Source organism: Lissotriton vulgaris, chromosome 1_1, assembly GCF_964263255.1.
Source record: "Lissotriton vulgaris chromosome 1_1, aLisVul1.2, whole genome shotgun sequence".
In the NCBI taxonomy this organism is placed as follows: Eukaryota; Metazoa; Chordata; class Amphibia; order Caudata; family Salamandridae; genus Lissotriton; species Lissotriton vulgaris.
Window position 1 is genome coordinate 825,276,550 of NC_141685.1, and position 15,928 is coordinate 825,292,477.

The window sequence follows — 15,928 nt, forward strand, 5'->3', positions numbered from 1 at the left end:
GAGTCAATTGTCTCAGGTTCCTACTATTAACCATAGGCCCCCAAAACGGGAGGAAACCCTTGAAAAAGTCTCCTGCCTCTTGACCGGCAGTATCCTCTTCGCTAATTACGCCTCTCACAACTCTAGTCTTGTGATAGTCTGCATCTACAGTAAACGTCGGAGGCAACAGATTTGCGATAAAACATGAGCCCGCAAAGTCGGAGGGCAACCATGCATACGCACGATCATGGCAGACAAAGTATGTACCCTTGGCAGCCAGAAACACAGGGGATGAGATCATCGGCAGAATGTAATTCTCAGTGCAGGCACTTGCTCCGAGTCGAGCTTTCGATCTTCGACCACGACCCATTAAACAAAAATTACCAATGTGGGGTACGACCCATATCGGAGGTGAGCTTTTAAGCTGTTTATCACTCGTGAGCGCACTATATTCAACCCTACTCAGGACCCTATAGGCTTGGACCTCTTCCTCCGGAATGAGCGACGGCTCATAGATATCCCTATCTAAGTCTTCTATCGCTATAGACAAAGGCTTGTGATACGAGCCAGGGCCAGAGTAGGGAGAACGTGGCTCTCGACTGGGGTAAGAATCTAGTGCGCTTCGAAACATTGTTTGAAATGCTCGAGCGGAACCCTGGGAACTGTACGGTAAAACCAGATATGGAATTCCCCTATCCGTGGTATGTGGCATCAACCCACACACCCAACAATTAGTAGTGTTAACCACTAACTGGTGCTGATGAAGGAGCTGGATAAAGGAATTATTACGGAATTCTACACGTCTAGCCTGCTCGTGTTCAGGTAAGATATGAAAAGAATGAGGGGATGCAGTGGATGTAAGTTTAGGGTCAGAAGTAGGAGTAGGTATGGCAGAAGGTAAGAAGTACGACATCATATAGTACACCCCACCCGCCAATAATGCAGAAACAGTCAAAAGCAATACAGATATCTGAAACATAAAACATTTCGTACGGCTAAGTTGTTGTAGCTCAAATCTTTGTGCCTGTGCTTTTTCCACGTCCATCAGCTTTGAAAACGCCATCCCCTATGACCGTCCGCAACGTTTCTTGACGCACTTCGTTCTGTGTAGCAATAGTCAATCCCTAGGAGTTCCCAGGAACCGACGGTCTTTAACCTAGCGTCAAGACCTACTAACCAGAAGGAAGTACGCGCGCGGCCCTACGGCCTTTATTTACAATATATATGCAATGTCTCTCAGCTGTGGAAGCAAAAATACATAGAAAAAGAACCTTCAATATATACAAGAATAATTGCAATGATACAGGTGTTCAGACTGATCGTGGAAAACGGGATAATGCAATTGCCAAGGGGCAAAACAAAACTTTATTTGTCCTTAGTGCTGGATCGCAGAAAGTATCGAGTTTTCCCAGGACGTGTCTGTTCATCAAACAAAGGATACGTTGAAGAAACAGAGTTTTGTTGATCAGTCGAATGTTCTGGTCTCGAGTCCTTTGATGACAAATGTTCAACAGTATCTTTCTGCTGCACTGGGGATTCTCCGACAGGCTGTGCGTCGCTGAAAGGTACAAACGCCGGCAATCCTTCGGATTCAGCTGAAGCAATGCCCCTCCTCACCCACGAGTCTGCCGGTAACGGAATAGGAACTTTCTTCGTATGGGTGGCATCCACCCAATTTTTCCGGCCCTCTAAACGAACGGCAGTTCTCGTGGCAAGGAGGACCTGGTAGGGTCCGGTGAACCTGGGCTCCAAGTTCTTCTTACGAGCAAAATTTCTGGTGACCACCCAGTCTCCGGGCTGGAGCTGGTGGCCTGGACCCTCCGTCTGCGTCGGCAATGCTTCGTAAACCTGTTGGTGAATTAACCTCAGTTTAGCAGTCAGATCATGAAGATAATCAATCAACATTGGGTACTCAATATTGCGGAACACACCCGGTCTAGGGACCCCCCACACATTCGCAGGGCGACCGAACACTATTTCATAGGGACTAAGCCCTACTCGGGAGTGTACGGTTGCCCTTGTTGACAGTAAAGCTAAGGGTAAAGCGTCAGGCCACGAAAGACCAGTCGTAGCCTGAATCTTTGCTAGTTTTAGTTTAAGGGTGCCGTTATACCCTTCAACCAAACCAGCTGACTGGGGATGATTGGCGCTGTGGAATTTTTGATTAATTCCAAGGCCTTTGCACACACTCTTCATCACACTCCCCACAAACTCGCTTCCGTTATCAGACCACACAACCCGAGGCATTCCGTACCGAGGAAAGTATTCCTTCAGTAGGATTTTGCCGTTGACAAAGCAGTGTTGTCCTTGAGAGGATAGGCTTCAATCCATCGGGAGAACGCGCAAACCACAACTAAAACGTATTTCAGGTTATTGCACCGCTCCATATGGATGAAGTCTAATTGAATCACCTCAAAGGGACACGAAGGGGGAGCAAAACTACCAGGAGGAGTTGGGGTTCCCTTACCAGGATTGTACAACATACATACCATACAATTCTTAACCAAACGCTCAGCACATTTCGTGATACCATCATTCTTCCACACAGGGGACAGCAACTTACAAATACCTTTCACGCTAATATGTGCTAACCCATGTGCCATTGTCACAATAGCCAGCATATACGCATCTGGCAACATCCATCTCTTATGTTCCGACAAGTCTACCCAACAACCATTCGCATCCAACTTTCCCGTACTTTCATTCCACTTCTTCTTTTCAGTCTCGGTGGCTTCATTTTGTATCGCCTTCACACTCTCGATAGTGTCCTCACACATACTAGTCTCCGCAGGCCACCTAACCGAACTTGCCACATACATTCGAGTGCTAAGGTTCCGGGCAGTCTCCTTAGCAGTCTCGTCTGCAAACACATTACCGCGTCCAACATCATCCGTCACCTTATGATGCGCACTGCATTTAACAATCGCTATCTGCTTAGGCAATGTGAGTGCATCTAAAAGATCATTCACAAGCTGGCCATGCTGAATCTTCGTACCATGCGACGTCATAAAACCTCTCTCTCTCCACAATCGTCCAAAACTATGGGCGACGCCAAACGCATATTGACTGTCGGTAAACACATTCACACGTTTCCCTTTTGCTAACACACACGCTCTAGTAAGCGCAATCAGTTCCGCAGCCTGGGCAGAATTCTGATTCAATCTTGCAGCTTCAACAACAGTATTCAACGTCACAACAGCATACGCAGTGGTGACATCGCCATTCGGCAATTTAAAACACGAGCCATCCACATACAACGTTCCATCTGGATCTTCTAAAGGGGTGTTTTTAAGGTCCACTCGACCTTTTGTTTCCTCTTCAGTCCTCAGATAACAGCCATGTTCTGTTATTTCATCTGACTCTGTGCTAATTGGTAACAAAGTTGCCGGGTTCAGAACATTGCAACGTTTTATCTGAATATGACTTGCCAGCAGCGTTAGCTCGTACCCAGACAACCTCGCACTCGTCAAGTGCTGAGTTTTCGTACGATTTAAAAGAGTGTCGACTGCATGCGGAACCATCACCGTAAGCATATTATCCATGACCAATCCTGCTGATTGTTGGATGGACACCGCAGCTGCCGCTGTTGCTCTCAAACAACTCGGCAATGCTCTAGCTACCGGGTCCAAGGTCGAGGAAAAATATGCACATGGACGTTGCTTACCACCAAAAGGTTGCGTTAAGACACTCAAAGCACAACCTTCCCTCTCGTGAACATATAATGTGAACGGCTTACTATAGTCAGGAGTACCTAACACAGGAGCCGAACACAATGAATCACGTAATTCAGAAAAACTCTTCTGACATTCTTCCGTCCATGGTAAAGGAGTTGAAACATCCTTGCACGTAAGAGCCACCAATGGTTTCGCTAGTAATGAAAAATTCGGGATCCACTGTCTGCAGTACGACGTGATACCTAGAAAGGCACGCACATCTCTTTGTGTTGTTGGCACAGTCATTAGCGCAATTGCTGCAATTCTCTCTGGGGTCAACCGCCTTCCCTCCTTTGACAATAAGTGACCTAGATAGGTTACTTCTTGACAACAATATTGGAGTTTAGAAGGTGACACCTTGTGATGTAAGTCACAGAGATGTTGCAGCAACGACACCGTAGCAATTTTGCAAATGTCCTGAGTATCCGCAGCTACCAATAAGTCATCAACATATTGGATTAAGGCCGCACCAGCCGGCAACGTAAACCCATCCAGTTGACCCTTCAAGGCTTGACTGTAAATCGATGGACTCTCACAGTAGCCTTAAGGAGCGCATTTAAACCGGAAGCTGCGTCCACCAAGAGAGAAACTGAAAAGGTCTCTGCTCTCTTCAGCAATCGGAATACTGAAGAACGCATTCTTTAGATCGATCACCGAAAACCAAGACGCAGAGGCTGGAATCAGAGTCAGTAGCGCCGTGATGTCAGGCACAACAGGAAACTGAGGAATCACAATTTTATTTACCTCCCGTAAGTCGATAACAAAACGATAAACAGGTGGTTTCGAAGGATCAGTACGTTTTAAAATAGGCAGTACGGGGCTGTTGCACACGTTTCCCCGAGTCTCTTCAATAACGTCTTTGTCGATCAAATCATAGATGATCGCTAACAGTGCTCGTTCACCATCAAGAGAGATACGATACTGGGGAATACGTGGCAATCGCACATTAGATTTCAACTGAACAACATAAGGGGAGATGTCAAGCAGGCCCACATCATGGGTACCTGTTGCCCATAGAGATGCAGGAAGAGAACTCAATTCCGGTGGAAGCTTATCGAGAGACAAGTACATAGGAGAGACAACCCTCTCTCCTAACGTAAGCTTTACACCCGCAGGAGAACAATACAGAGTTGCGTACAAACGTTTTAGCAAATCCAGACCCAAGAGATTTTCACCACAACCAGTAGTCAAAATCAACGGAGCTTCAAGCTCACGTGGCCCAATTGTAAGAGGCAAAGGGCGTGAAACTGGATTGCTAACGGGGGCGCCAGAGAATTCAACGGAAACATTTGTTAAGCCAGACAAAGGTGCGCCAGGGAGTTTCGAATGCATAATGGAACTTTTCGCTGCACCAGTGTCCAACAGAAAAGGCTCAACGACGCCCGATGTAGCAACTGCGATGTAAGGCCCTCTCTGATCAACCGGAACTGATACCACTCCCTCTCCTTGTCTATGGCTGTCCTAGTAATTACTGTCGTCAGTTCCCTGATCGACGTAATAATCGTCTACATTGTACTGCGCAGATCGTCCTTGCGATGATCCACGTTGATCGAAACAATTATTAGAATTTGATGAGTTGTCTGAGCGGTCATTTTGAGCACCACGACCTCTACCACGTGATGTCTGCTGAGAACCACCACGACCTCCTCTAGATGAGTTACCACTATTACGATCGTTTAGGACAGGACAATTGAATTTTAAATGACCCTCCTGTCTACAATAGGCACACTGATTGTACCCTAACGAAGATCTTTGAGAAGAGGAGTCATTTTGAGATTGTGATCGATTAGACTGCGACTGTGATCTATTTTGCTGTGAAGCATTCTGATTCGAACGCGGAGGATACGCTTGCTGTAACAACACTTTAGTTTTAAGTTCTTTCGTCTTTTTATCAGCGCGGTCGTTCTCCTCTTTCTCTCTATTCTCATAATACTGTGCTGTAGCCAATATTTGAGCCGAGGTAGAAACGGCCCACGCACTTTCAGAATTTTTCAACTTACTGCCCAAATCAGGCAACAAGTTAGAGACAAATTTATCCACGAACAACCGTTGACCACCCTCAGTGCCCATATCCTGCCCACTATGATCGATGAATGCCTCCTCAAATCTCGTAAAGAAGTCGGAGACACTCTCGTCCTTCTTCTGCTTACAAGCCGACAATTTGTCCCAATTCACCCTCATAGCCGGCATAAGTGTTTTCATTAGTGTAATTATTCTCTGAGGGAGAGCAGCAATCAACTGTTCGGGTTTAGCACCACCAGTTTGCAACCCATCCGCCGCTATAATGGCCGCCCAATCACCGCCTAATTCGTTTGCGTGATTTTCCTGACGAATCTTAGCCCATACCGGTTGCAGCACAACATTGCCAAACAGCATATCGATATCGGCAAGATTCATTATCGTAGCATCTACAAGCTGCGACAATTCCTTATAGTACCCTGCAGGATTTTTTGCGAGGGTCAGGCAAAGATTGCTTCACCTGTAACACTTCCGATCGTTTCCATGGGAGATGTATCCATACCCTCTGGAAGTGTGCCACAATCGGTGGCTGAGCTTGAGGGTTAGCTGGCATCCATACTGGAGGGACTTCCCGCATGGGAAACTGACCAGACGCATCGAACTGCCTCTCAACGTCCTCAACAAACAGGGCTTGGGGTATAGGAGTGGGACGGAAAGATAACAACCGCTCAACAGCACGTCGAACGTTGGTATCCACTATCAGTCCGTTCGAGAACTGAAGTTGTAGATCAGACAAAGCGGTCAACACCTCGTCAGGTGCATCGGCCGATATCTGATCGCGCAAAACTTTACACATTTCTTCGAAAACAAATCTTTGTGTCGGTACATTGAATTGACAGAACGTATCAAGTACAACACGTGGAGGATTTCTAAGAGGATGCGTCATCCAACCCATCGCCATGTTATATAGCGAAGCGCGTTCCCTACCACCGGGAAGCTGACTACGTCTCTGAGGACCATCTGAACCAGCGGACCCAAGGACAGGAGAATGAAAGAAGTTAGCCGCAACAGGAGAAGTACGACTACGAGTAGCTGAAGAAGTATAGCACAAGGGACTAACAAGAGAAGGAGTAGAAACAGAAGCAACAACAGGAGTTAGTAGAGCAGGAACAGTAGCGGGAGCAGGAGTATGCGGAAGTGGAGGAGCAGTGGGAATAGCAGTAGGCAAAGGAGCAGGAACAGTCGGAAGAACGGGTGCAGGTTCAGGAACAGGCTGAAGAACAGGTGGAGGAACAGGTACAGGGGGAACCACTGGAGCGGCGGTACCCTGTACATACGGAGGTGGCGATTTCAGAAGATAAGACATTAGAGGATCCTCAACTGGTTCTTCCTTCTTATCCGACTCCGTAGGCAAAGCAGGATAGCATTTATCTATGGACATACGCTGTAACCTATCAAACACTTCCTTTTCCTTATCCTCCTTATCACGCTGAAACTGCTCTGCTTTCTTTACAATGGTAGCAACACCATCTCTCTGATTACGTTTAGTCTGTCTGATCTCTTTCTGTCGGGCTTCCTTACGCCACAACCGAAAGGCATCAAACATGGCCGGCCTTGACTTCTTCGCAAATAATTTAGCTTCTAGATTATCTAAGATTGGAGTCTCAAAGCTACCATGAGGTGGCCAACTAAGGACACCGTCCTTCTTAGTATACCGAATCCAATAGTCATTAAAAGTAATCGGGCCTAGCCCATGCTTACTGTAGAGCTCATAAGTGGGAGTTCCAACCGGAGGTATCGGACACGAGTCCTCCAGTCGGGAATCCGTACCACAACGTCTGAAACAACTAAACAAAGTACAGCGACCAGGCATCTTGCACACTAGCCGTGTTTCACAAACTTCAAGGGTTACGAGATTTACCAAGTCCCAGCAAAGAGCAAAAACCCTCGGTTTTTGGCGTCTGCAGTCGTCAAATATCACAACAAAGTACCAAGAACCACAAATGCAATGGAACCATGTAACAACTAAGTAACCACAACCAAGAACTCTGGGAGCGACCCACAAATACTTAACTCAAAGATCGATGGCGTCACCAGGAAGGCCCGTCAATCGTCTCGCTATACCAAGGTCTACGCCAGGCGCCAAAACAGGTCTACAGTCAGGGCAGCAGTCCGTCGCAGCCGTCAGGAGGCGGGAATCTTCGCGGGAAAAGTCTTCGGGCCACTTATTTCGACAACAGGATCGATGAAGCGGAGTGCACCTTCCCTCGGAGATTTCACACGAAGTTCCTCACGATCGTCGGGCTTGGACCGGTACCACTGATGCAGCCCCACGTTGGGCGCCAACTGAAGGACTGGGTTATTTAAGACCCAGCGGTGCCAGGGGACAACACCTGAAACCTTCGTGGGTAACCTGCTCCGGCGTACAAGTGACAGAGACACGGGACACTTCCTTCGGCGTCAAAGATTCAAGCTTTATTTACTGCAGGGAACACAGAAGTCACGGCAAGTACAACGCGTGCTACTTGTGGAGACTGCTTCAAATTGCTACAAGTGGGTCGCTCCTTTTATACAAGTTTCTTCCATAGGGTTACATGGCACACAAAGATTTATGGCTTGGTTCCCATAGTTATCCCCGAGAGGGGTCGCTTTGGTCACTTTGATACATTCAAGGTCCGGAACATAAGTACGGAAACATTTGGCGGTTCCCAACTGCAAAAACCCATCTTCTCACCATTAGTACATTCCATTCAGCAATAAAAACAGATCGAAGAAGGAACAAGGACAGGTGCGGAGGAAGATGGAGACAGTGGGGAATTGGAAAGGGTGCAAAAGAGGAGGTGTCGGGGAAACACGAGCTACAGGCATCAAAGGGACGTGCCTAATGAGATGCACGGCTGAGACAATAAACCGGCACGGCAAGATGAGCCTCGAGCGGGGCCATTTGCCTTACAGTATCATCCCCCTCGTCATAAAGACATTTTCAAAGGACATGTGTCTTCCGTAGATATCTTGGGAATCCCAGGGTCGCGAAGCGGACAACGTCCGTTCGCTGGCTACTTGAGGGCAAGAGACAAAATGGATGCCATATCTAAGATGGAACCCGTGGGTACAGATAGAATAACCCACGTAACAGACGAACGGTTTAGGTTAGCACAGCGAAACTGCATATACCCACTAAACTCGTCATTTGCGGTTCATAGATACCAGACTCGACCATATTCGTGCGAGTCGAAAACACCACTTACAATTGTCACGGAACCTCAAGCCTAGGCCTGCAAGCTTGTCTGGCCTTGTCTCTGCCAACAGGCCTGCTTTTTTCATCCAGTAGGCTCAGAGCAGGCAGCCACAGCTTTATTAAATCAAGTGTTTCTGTGTGATCTGTTGGATTTAGATGTCATTTAGGGCATGGATGGCATTGGATTGAGTTGGGAAGTGTGTTTTTTGGTGGTGGGCTTTCTGATGTTGTTGGGCCTGGCCATGTGGCTGGTGGCCATTTTGAAGCCTAGGCCTGCAAGCTTGTCTGGCATTGTCTCTGTCAACAGGCCTGCTTTCATCCAGTAGGCTCCGAGCAGGTAGCCACACTGTATTAAGCAAGTGTTTCTGAGTGGTCTGTTACATTTAGACATCATTTAGGGCATGGATGGCATTGGATTGAGTTGGGAAGTGTGTTTTTTTGGGGTGGGATTTTCGATGTTGGGCGTCTTGAAGTCATGCCTTTGTTGTGTGTGTCTGGTGTGCGTTGGTATGCAATGCACCCTCCTGACCTTTTTGGGGCCTGTGAATGTTCATATTTGCATTTTGTTGCATTAAAAAGGCAGAACAGTATGCTTTAGCATGCATCCTTTGCCTGGCTTGTATAGGCCCTTTGTCAGCTCCTGGTGTTTCCCATGCCCCCTGCTTGTTGCTTGTAATGTTTTGAGTGTCCATGTGGCTGGCGGCCTTTCTTTGTGTTGGGAGTTATTAGTGTCCTGCGTTTGCCATATAGGCCTGCATGATTTTCCTATTGGCTTACTGCTTCCATCCATCCACCCCCTTTGCCAACAGCAACTCCATGACTGATGTGATGCTCTGATAATTTAATAGCAAATAGGGTCCACCCCACTTCCATTACATTTTTAATTTTGTGGTTCTTATTCTCTTTCCTATCATTCCTGAGAGTGTAGTGTGTGTATACACAGTAGTATAATATAGCCCTTGTTGACAAAGTCTCAGAAATGGTTAGACTATATCTTTTGTACAGTAGTAAGTAACTGAACCACAACAACAAATGCAAAATTTCATTGATGTTCTTCTCCTGGCTCATTTGCTTTTAGGTGCACAAAAAGGGAGAAGAGGAGGTGTCATCATCATCACCCGTTGTACTGCCAGCCAGACAGAAGTCCTGCTGCGCATCACAACCACGTGTGAACACAACTTGTTGTGCATCTGCGTCCTGCCTGACATCTGAAGAAGATGTCTCCAAAGAAAGGTACCAGGTCCAGTACCAAGAAAGTTGCTGGTGAGAAGAAGGAACAGAAAAAGGAAGTGCCATTAACCACGACTGGTGTGCTGGCCAATGTTTTTTTTGGGAGCAAAAAAGTTACGCCTGCAGCAGCGTTGTCCGGGAACCAAGCTGGAAGCAGCACCTCCGCACCAGCGGTCCAACCCCACCAACCTAGGCCCAAGCCCTTGAGTGTTGCAGAGGTAGCCAGTCTACTAACGAGCAGCGATGTTGATATGTCATCATCGCAAAGTAGTACACAATCAACGCAGGCCACTCAGCAGATAAATGTCCAGCCGCAACAACAACAGCAGCAGCCGCAAGAACAACAGCAGCAGCCGCAAGAACAGCCCACAATAGTAGTTGTTGCTCCTGACATAGGGGCATTTCAGGAAATCGAGCTTCCTGCAGACAAAGTGGAGCAAACCATTGTTTCGGAAGATCTATTGTCTTCCAGACCACCAGCAAGGAAAAGGAGGCTTAGTCCATCATCTTCTTCTTCTGGCCCCGCTTCTGATGACCGAGATGCCACTTTGCAGCCACCAGCTCAGTCTGAGAGTGATGAACGCCACAAGACAATGCTTCTGAAAAGGAAGGTTCCCGAAAAAATTACAGTTATGGAGGTAGATGTAGAAGAGGGGGGTGATGTTGATGAAGATGAGCCACTCATCACGCACATCACTCCCGCCCCAAAGGGTATAGAGACCAACATTCTCACCCTATCCAGAAAGGCTGCTACTGAGCGGGATGTAGCACAGATACCACCAACACAGGTTACACCACCACGACCTCCAGCTGCCATATTTTCCAAGGCCCGGCACGGACCTACATCCAGCTCAACCATCTCAGTAGGTAGTGGTAGTAAAAGTCACAGTGTAGCTGCACAGAGTCATCACATTCCAAGCACACCCTCCAGTTCATCTGGTATTGAAAGTGACACATCCAGCAGTGCCAGAAAGTTTTCCTCCCCAGTTTGGGACTTCTTTTCTGTTAGCACCAGGGAGAAGAACATTGCTATAGGCTCAATTTGTCGCACTGCTGTTCGGCGCGGTAAGCTTGGTACAAACTATGGTACCAGAGGCCAAGCAAGTAATCTCAGAATACACCACACTATTGTGTGGGAGAATCACCTACTTCAGTTAAAACAAAGTAGAAAAACTCAACCCATTGAAGTTGGTCAGGAAGAATCAGGAAACTATATTATTGCGGTGTAAGGTGAAGGAGAGGGAGGCATTTCTAGCCCTGTCCCCGGTAGTGTAGTGGTACTGCCCACATCCTCAGTAACATCTGAGTGGCACCACAGTAAGAGCCATACTTAGAGTCAGGCTGAGACACCAAGGCGACCGAGTACCGCAATGAGACAAACTGCGTTGTTGAGCCTAAGTGGGTTAATGAACAGCACCACAAAGGAAAGTAATCCAGCCTACAATTGAGAGCATGCTTAGGTTAGAGGGGCAGTTCCAACACAACCACCCAACGGCACGGTCGTACAATGCAAATCTCGCTTAAATGTTAGCACTGGACCTTCTCCCTTTTTCATTTGTGGAAGGGGTGGGTTTCCTTGAATTTGTGTCAGCCATATACCCTAAATGGAAGGTTCCCAGCCGTTCCTATTTCGCAAGAATTGCTGTCCCGGCACTACATCATGATGTGCTGGAATTATTTGGACAAGCTTTGCATCAGAGTGCTGTTCACAATATCCACCTGACTACAGACATGTGGACCAGTTGCCAAGCCACCAATTACATGTGCATCACTGCACAGTGGGTCTCTTTTGTGGGGGTTAGAGATAAACTATCTGAACGAGGTGCTGTTGACACAGCTGAGATTTTTAAAGCTACTCGGAAACATGCAGCTGTAGCCATGTTTGCCATGGAGAAATCTTTTACTGCTGTAAACATTTTGCAAGAGTTTCGCAGCAAGGTTTTTGAATGGCTGCGCCCAAGGGGGCTTAGTATTGGTTTTGTTGCCACAGAGAATGGCAGAAACGTACTTAAGGCCATGGATCTTGGTTCCTATTTCAGGGTTCCAAGTCTGGTGCACTGCATATACATTATAGTTCAAGACTTTCTGAAAAAAGAACCCAGAGTCAGCAACTTACTGACCATCTGTCGAAGAATATGCACTCATTTCAGCCATTCTTTTAAAGCTCTGAGGCAGCTGAGGATCATTCAATGTGAATATAGGATGCCAGTCAAAGCACTCATCCAGGAGGTGGCAACATGTTGGAACTCGACATATTACATGCTTGATCGTCTGTTTGAGCAGTACAGGCCACTCAATGAATATGTCATGCAAAGAGGGGATGCCACTGTGAAAGGCATGACCCTTTAGATGGATCAATGGGGCCTAGTTAATTGCCTGACTGAGATGCTTCGTCTTTTTGAGGTCTTCACAAGTGAAGTCAGCAAGAAGGACTGTACAATGGGCCAAGCTATCCCATTATTGCAAATGCTAGAGCATCAGCTGAAGAAGGTGTCCGAATTATACAAAGGTGTAGAGGACAAAAGGAAGCCTATGACTTGGTGGAGAGCTTAGCCCGTCGCTTAGCTGAAAATACAAGGATTGAAAATAAAATTTTGTCACAAGAACATTACATTTCTGCCACAATTCTGGATCCACGGGCAAAATTGGGACTGAAGACATTATTTCAGTTTTCAGAGATTGATGTTGCCCGCTACAAAACTTGGATAGCTGAGGCAGCAAGTAAGTTGGAAAATGAACGGCTGTTAATTAATAGCCCGCAAGATCAGCCCACAAGAAGTACCGCAGAAGGGCATGCAGCATCAAGTGCAACTTCGGAGGCTGAGGGCAGTGCGTTTGGATCACAAAACTCACCATCACTATCGACAACAGCAACAATAACTGGATCAGTAGGCCCAGTAGAATCGTTAGACGATTGGTATTTACAGTTAGGCATTAATAAGCGCAGTGCTGATCCACAGAGAAAAGAGCCCGAAAGGTTAGCAGCAGCACCCCTGAACATTGAGCGGATGGTCCAGGACTATCTGGACGATCCAAGAGAGGTGTACATTGATCAAAACCTATTGCAGTATTGGTATAGGAAAAGGGTTGAATGGCCACTGCTCAGCAGGCAGGCGATAAGCTATCTGGCTTGCCCTGTCGCAAGTGTCTCTTCCGAACGTGTTTTCAGTGCTGCTGGTTCCATTGTAACAGTGAGAAGGTCTAGTCTCTCACCCAAAAACGTGGAGAGGTTAACAATGATCAAAATGAATCAGCACTTCAGACCACCGAATTACACAATACATGAAGCAAGCGAGGTAGATGAGGACAGCGGCTCAGGTGACGGAAGTAGTGTGTCACATTATGATTATCTACTACTGGCTGAACCCCCAGAGTTTGAGGATGATCTATACTTCCCTGACAATTAGGCTTGCACTTACTGTCTTCCTCCCTTTTTTCCTTTATTTGTGCGTCTGTTGTTCCAGTTAATTAATTAATTAATTAATTGTGTGCTTATATAGCGCAGGAATCACCCCCGAAGGGGTACCTCCACGCTTCGACCGCTGCGAAACCCTTCCTGGCTTCCCTGAGAGATGGTCCCTTAATAGGTATCTCCAGGGTGAGACCAGGCATCCCCGGCGGTCTGGTGGGGCCGTTAGTGAAGATGAGGCAAGCTAGTGCCCAGAGTTGCCGAGTGTGATCGCTAATCAGAGTGGGCACCGAGGCGAGAGAATTATCGAGTCCGCTGACCCTGGTCCAGAAACCTGCCGCGTCGGGAATCGAACCCTGGACCTGGGCCGTCCTCTGCTCTCGGGTCTGCCGCCTCTAACCAGTTAGCCACACTACTTCAAAAACGTTAAAAACTTTGAATCACAACAAATCCATTACCACCGTCTTCTACTCTTATTTCAATATACAACTTTCAGGTGTCTGCATTTTTGACAGTACAGTCCTCTGAATCTAGCTCCTCCACTCAATCATACTGAATCTCCGGTCAAATCCATGGCCCTCATGATGATTGGATGATGGAAAATAGAAGAAAAAATAAAAACTTTCCTAGTCCCACCAAAAGAAGTGGAACATGATGACTACTATAGCTATCCTCCTTTCAGAGCCGAGAGAGACTGCCCAGTAAGTGAAAATGACATGGAACAGGTAATGATTGATGCCATGCATTGGACGCAGAGTCGCAGACTGGGTGATTTTGTTGTTCTTTGTTGTGCATGAAGTTCTGTCATTGTGCACTAATCATCTTTCTACAGTACACATTAAACGTAACTCAAGGTGAATTTTCCCCTTCTTGCAAATAAGAAATGTGTACTTCTACTGCAGCTTTATACATTGCTTTTGATTGAATATAGGAAGGGGACTCAATCTGCGCACTGAGTATGACAACAGCACCGTCCATGATGATGATGGCGAAAAGGATGGCCTGTTAACCTATGATGAGAAGGAACAGGTAATGAAAAAATGAATGGCATGCATTGGACATGACTCTGAGAGATTGGTGTTTGTGTTTTTGTTGTTTGTTTGTTGTGCACGAAGTGAAGTCAAAGTGTACTAGTAAATTTACGGTACACACTAAGGATTGACTCAAATCAATAATAGTTCTACTCTTGTTGCGTAATAAAATGTTTGTACTTCTACTGCAGGCTGACCTTCACAGTCAGTCAGTGCAAGTATCGGAGATGATTGATGGAATAATAACAAGCCAGGAGGATGTTTCATGCATGGCATAAAAGACTAAAGGTAAACACATTAACAACAACCACAGCAGACCCAAATGTCTGTGTAGAAGTGGAGTCGAGTGTAGCGGTGGGATGACTGTGGTGCTTTTAATTAATTAACTTAAAGTGTAAAATGCTATGTTTGTAATGGATATGTGCTTTGCCTTTGTCCAACTCTTTAAAAAAAGTACTCTAAACGGAGGATGTGCTAAGCAACGTGCCATCAGGCCTGTCACTGTGGGCCTTATCTGTCCTGTTGTTGTTGAAGGTCAATGCTGGAAACAGACTAGAGTAGAAATGATGCATACATGCCGCCTCGGAAAGTGTTCTTGTGTTGCACTACACCATAACTTGTGTATTTGTTTCAACTTTGTTTCTCAATATCCCCTTTGTGTTTCCATCTACAATTACAGGCCGGGCCTTGCCCCATACTTGGGAAAACATTACAATGCACACTTACCTTACCAATAAATCTAGAAAAAATTCCAGGCGGGCAGTGGCGAGTGGCGACACCCAAGATTGATGGACGAGACGACCAAGAGGAATGCCGAGATGCAAATCCAGTCCCCATTTTTGACCAGGATAACACAGTAATAGTATCAACTTTCACCTTCTTTTAAATAATTTGATTCATTTTTTTGTCTACAATCTTTACAACAGTGTGTTCTTCTTGCTGTTGTTATTATTATTAGGTTTTCTCTCTGTTTATGATTCATCTCTACCAAGATTTACAAATTCTATTTGCTATCTGTCAAAGTATTAAGCCTGGAACAACAGAACAAGAAGTGTATGTAATCCGGATCTCATCTTCATGCATGTATTTCGTTTTTCTCCCTTAACATATTGATATGGCTATGGTAGTCTTCAAAGATTGTCGTTTGTTTGTCCATGCGTACTGTTTTTCACTGTCAAACCTTTCCCCAAACCCAATTCCCATCTATTCAACCAACCCTAACCCTCTTCCCCTGGGCTGTGTGACTTTTGAGGTGTGACTAAATTAAATGTACACCAATAATTAATCACACGCTTGCTGGGGCGGATGTGGCGAAAGCAACAGTACTTCAATTTCAAGGCAGAGCGATGATCTTCTTCTGCTTTCCCAC